We start from the raw sequence: 5,599 nt of genomic DNA on the forward strand, positions 1-5,599 counted from the left end.
GCAAGTATTTTTCGAGGAAGCAGAGGAGGATGCACTGGAATCTGACCCACCTCTAAGATACCCAATTGAGTTACAGAGTCCTTACGGGGAGGTGCTGTATAATGCATTATTGGATACAGGAGCTCAACATAATTTGCTATCATATGGCGTGTGGTGTCAACTGGGAAAACCACCTTTAACCAAGAGTTCTATCCAAGTTCAAGGAATCAACAAGAAGAAAACCCCTGTATCAGGAATTCTGCACACTCCGGTTGCCTATGACAAGGGAACCATAATTCAAAGCTTTTTGGTTATGCCTACTGGTACCATGGGAGGGACTGTAATCTTAGGGCGCAAATGGATGATGGCCACCAAGTGCAATATCGATTGGGCAACCAGACAAGTCACAACGCAAGAACCAACACTAGGTCTGACCGCTCAAAATCCCGCACCTAAGTCATCCACTCAAATATTAGATAACGAAAAATCACAAAGTCCAGTGGCAAAACCATCTTTGATTGTTGGCCACCCCTCTAACGCTTCAATGCCAAGAGTGGAAACAGGCAAGGTGGTCCCTAAAGCTTCACTTACTATGCCAAAGAGTACATACAAATGGGTCCCCAAAGCTTCATTAACAGCTACTTCCCCTGCTCAATCTCGTTCAGCCACCAAGAAGCCTCGTAAAAGGAAAGCAGCTACCCACCCGAGAAAGGGCAATGTAACATCGCGATGGATCCCTAAAAAATTATTAGTAGCCCAAGGGTACTACGAGGGGAATGACCGGATTTGGGTCCCTAAACATAAGGTGAATCCCTCTACATCACCTGTAAAACCTTGCAAACCAATTGTTGCCACCCCAATGACAATTCAAGACCGTGGTAAGGGAAAGGTAACAGAGTGCTCCGCACCACTTCCAGAGTTAGTTTGGATTCCCAAACGATATCGATCATTACCACCTAGCTCAGGAAGGGGGGAGCCACATGAAGCTTCTAGCTCCTCATGCCAGGCACACACTCATATAGAAGTTTCTACATGCTCTACACCTACTCTTGCCAACACCCAACAAAAAACCGATGAGCCTACATCTCCCCTTGTAATAGTATCGATGGAAACCATTTCCTCCATTCGTCAATGGGAGCGTACACTACCATCTTTGCAATTGGATGTGGCCACAAGGGTCATAAAAAGCTATCTGCCCACATCACAACCTATGACCCGCTGGACAAATTGGTTCCAAGAGGCTGCAACATCATTGCAAATAATATGATCTACCCAAGGAAAGGGGGAGCATGTACTCACGTCGACATTCTAATGCTTCCTCCTTAACCTTCTCCCCTGACCATGTAATTGCCAAATTCAAGGGGATGTATATATATAGCTTCATACATTATAAAAAACAAAAAAAAAACAAAACAAAGAAAAGAAAAACAAAAAATAGTAAAAAGAGCAAGAGCACAAAAAGAGGATAAATATCCGTATACAATCAAGAACTAGATTGACCTGTCTCACAAACCTACTGATGCTATATCTGTGTTTGCAGATATGGCAGATGCACGATCATCATACACTTCATCCACTCCCGCCTTTGATGAGAGGTATCATCTGTACCTTTCTCAGATATTTCACATGTGCTATCCTGTAATTGAAACTGAATGGGATCATATAGATGTATTAGCCAGAGAGGAAAATGTTGAGGAATTAGAATGGCTAATTCGCCTATTAACCATGACTGACCCCTACTCCGTAGAGGACATATCCCCGATAGCCCAATGCTTTCCTTTTCCACAAGATGACTATCCTCGCATGGTTACATTCTTGATGAGTCTATGTGGATGGGAAAATGAAAAGGGAATATCTGACAATGATGAATGGACGGATGAAACTCATGGCACTACTGAGGTTGATTTTATTTATTTGGATGATGCGGATAGAGGCTTAGCCTTAGGGCTAGAGCCAGGACTCTACAACATCCTCTTACCGTATCCTCAGTAGTAGTGTGGTGACTGGTAGGTAGGTTAGTGTTTTCAAGTTTTTTCTAGTTTAGATTCTTTAAACGAGTCTTGAAATTTTCACACTCATGTGCCTCTCGAGGTATAGTGCTTGTTAGTTGATTGTACAGGTTAAAAAGTTTGAGGTGGGTTCGCTTCCAAGTCCAGAGACTGCCGCAACGTTCATCAAAATATATCTACATCAAATTGCAAGCTGTCTCGTCAAATCAAGGAGATCTCCAATTACAGGTGTAATTCTTCCATACCCACTCTCTTTCGTTTTTACTGTTCAATCAATTGCATAAACTATAATGCATGACCACATGGAAATTATCAATGTACTACTTAGTTTTTGAAGTTGCTTGCATGCTAGTGTAAATCATTAATGAGCTTAACTTTATTGGAAATATTCCTAGGCAGCATGACGTCTTTAGTTAACCTTGGAATACGATTGTCTTAGGTCTAGGGTCAAACCATCTTAATGTTTGAACACCTGGCTGTGTGTGTGTTGACCTCTAGGACATAGATTTTACCCCTTGTCGAAAAGATGTAAGAACACATTTTAGTTCAGGAGCGAAGATCAAAACAAACTTTAAAAAAAAAAAAAAAAGCCTACAATAAATGGCAATACAAGTCTATGATGTGCTTTAATGTTGGCCTATCGCCTTATTGATACTTGGTAGGCGAGGAGTATTCTACTCCAGACCGATGCCTTGGTTGGTAGGGGGTAGCCTTGCCTAAAGTGAGCTAATAGATTCCTGGATAATGCCTTGTGTTAAACATGGTACCAGGATCGATGTTAGTTTTGCCTTAGGAAGGTCGCCATTGTGTATAAAAATTGTCATGTGCAAAAAAACAAAAAAAAAAGGCAAAAGGCTCCTGTAACTCTGATGTTTCTTGTGTCCCTAGGCTCGTGGTAACTACTTGTTCTTAGAGTAGACATAGTATGGTCATTTGTTTATTTATTAAGCTTGGTTATTTTCCTTGACTTAGGCCAGTTTTATAAACCTTGATTAACCTTTGACACCTTGCTAACTCTTGAATTCCTTTCAATAATTTTAAACTCCTATTAATTTGCTACACTAGCTCACTCATGTACCCTTAAACTAAGTTCTAATAGCTAATCCATTGTGGTCTCACACGCTTGAATTTATACACTTTATATCTTTTGAATTCCAGCATACCTTCACTCTACTTCCCTGTTTTGCAGACGGTCTACCACAACAACCCTCTCGAGCTTACCATACCATAGCTTCCGAGGACGGAATCTACATCAGGAAGGGGGGCATGTTAACCCATGGCGGACATTGCGACATACTATATTTTACGTCATTAATTTAAATATTCTGAGTCATGGGCCGGGCTTGTCGGCACCATATGTTAAGGATGAAGGGATTGGGTGATCGCCGATGAGAGGCGCACCTTGGATATCAGTAGGATAAGGGTTAGGGTCGGCCGGCCATGTATGGGCGCCCAAGTGTGAACGGCCAAGTCACCTATATGAGTCAAATGTAACCCTAAAATCCTCATTCTCATGTGTTGTGAATAGAAGAGTGCTCTTGCCTTATCTCCTTGTTTTCCTTCTCCTGCGTGTGTGTGAGAGAGAGAGAGAGAGTGAGAGAGCGATCGAGCGCACTGTGTAGCGGCACGGCGAGGCGGCGGAGAGGCGGTAGAGCGGCGACGGCGGCTCCTCCTTCACGGCTGCGACACGGGAATCCTTCAAGGCAGCAGTTAAGCGGTGAGTGACACACCCTTTGGCATTCTGTTTGAGCTTCCTTCCCTGGTTGTATGCTTGTAGCCATTCGTGGCTCGCATACGGTGTCTGGCAAGTCCCCAGCTACGACCTGTGCGGCAAAAGCGCACACTGGATCTCCGTTTTTTAGTTTTCATGGCAATGCGGGCAAGTTTCGATTCTCTACTACAGAACTCTATTTTTGGAGCTACAGGAAGGGCGATTGGTTGTGCAAACACTGTGTGTGCTACAAAAAGGTCTCAAAGTTACCATTGGGTGTATGTATGCAAAGTAAGGTCACTGGTTGTGACAATTTGGGTGCCGTATTGTATCGCTACAGAGAATACGGTAGTGTGTGCAGGTCAAGCAAGAGTGCTGTTGCTAGTAAATTTATGTTGCTAAAAAATATGTCAAATGATGGAATAAACCAAATTGTTGCAGAGAAGCTTGACAAGAACAACCTCCATGCTTGGAGGTCTAGATTGACAAATTTCCTGATGGGAAAAAGTTACTGGGACTACATTGAAGGTGAACATGAGGAGGCAATGGAGATACCGGGGATTAATCCAATGACTGTGCAGATATAAAAGAGTTCAAGGATTGGAATCAAGGCGTAAGGAAAGTCATGTATTGGCTTTCTATTAGAATACAGGACACTATGATTGGACATGTATAGGATGCTGTAAGATTCCTCCTCAGCCTGAATAATGAATAAGCCTTTACTTCAATCCCCTGTAATCATACCCTATTTCTAAATACAAGAAAATATTATGGCTGTGCAGATATAAAAGAGTTCAAGGATTGGAATCAAGGCGTAAGGAAAGTCATGTATTGGCTTTCTATTAGAATACAGGACACTATGATTGGGCATATATAGGATGCTGTAAGATTCCTCCTCAGCCTGAATAATGAATAAGCCTTTACTTCAATCCCATGTAATCATATCCTATTTCTAAATACAAGAAAATATTATTTTTCCTTGTTTTTGCCTAGAGAGATAAAAAATTCTAGAGACTGGCAATTCAATATTGAGATATTTTTGGATAAAAAATTCTCCTAATATCAAAAATATGTTTCCCTGAAACAGAAAATCAAAATAAATTTTCCAAGGTGCATTAGGAATCAATTAAAAATGATTTAAAAGACCTTAGCCTAAGGGTCAAGATTTTCTGAAATTTTTGGATTATGGTCTAATTAAGGTTCCTATGGGCCAATAAGATTAATCCAAGTGCTGGGATGAGATAAATCCAATGAATAAAAGAAAATACCCAAAAATGAGTAAATGCCCACATAAGATGAAGAGTTGATTGAGTACAAGATTTATTAGTTAAAACTATGAGATATTACTAAAAAAATGTGATATTTTGGAGTAATCATACAATTTTAACACCTTAGTAAGGAGGGGGGAGACTTCAAGGAGGTGCCTATTTCACACATGTGAATGAGTTTTAAATTAAAAAATATTAAGATATTTTTATCTCTCCTGGATTAAACTGGATCAAGAAGGGAGCTAAACTGGTTCAAATCTTGTCCAAATTTAGCCAAACTGAAGTTAAAAAATTCTAGAACTTAGTTGGCCAGTAGCAACAACAACAACAGTCCCAGAATTCACAACAACAACAACACGTAGGTGGAAGAGGCCAATTCAGAGGCAAGGGGGAGTCAAAGAGGTCGTGGAAATTGGCAAAGGCAGTATAATGATACATGTGGATGCTTTTATTGTTGTAAGCCTGGACATGTGTAGGTAGATTGTTATAAGAAGCAAGCTGACATGCAAAATGGAAAATTGCAGAAAAACAACTACGCATCCTCGAGCAAAAACAATGAGGATAATAAAAGGGTTGTTTGTTATGCAGCATGTTGTTAATGCCATGTCTGAAAATGTTGAAGCAGCACATAA

The sequence above is a fragment of the Cibotium barometz genome, chromosome 1 (assembly GCF_041138505.1).
Source record: "Cibotium barometz isolate CiBa-2024 chromosome 1, ASM4113850v1, whole genome shotgun sequence".
In the NCBI taxonomy this organism is placed as follows: domain Eukaryota; kingdom Viridiplantae; phylum Streptophyta; class Polypodiopsida; order Cyatheales; family Cibotiaceae; genus Cibotium; species Cibotium barometz.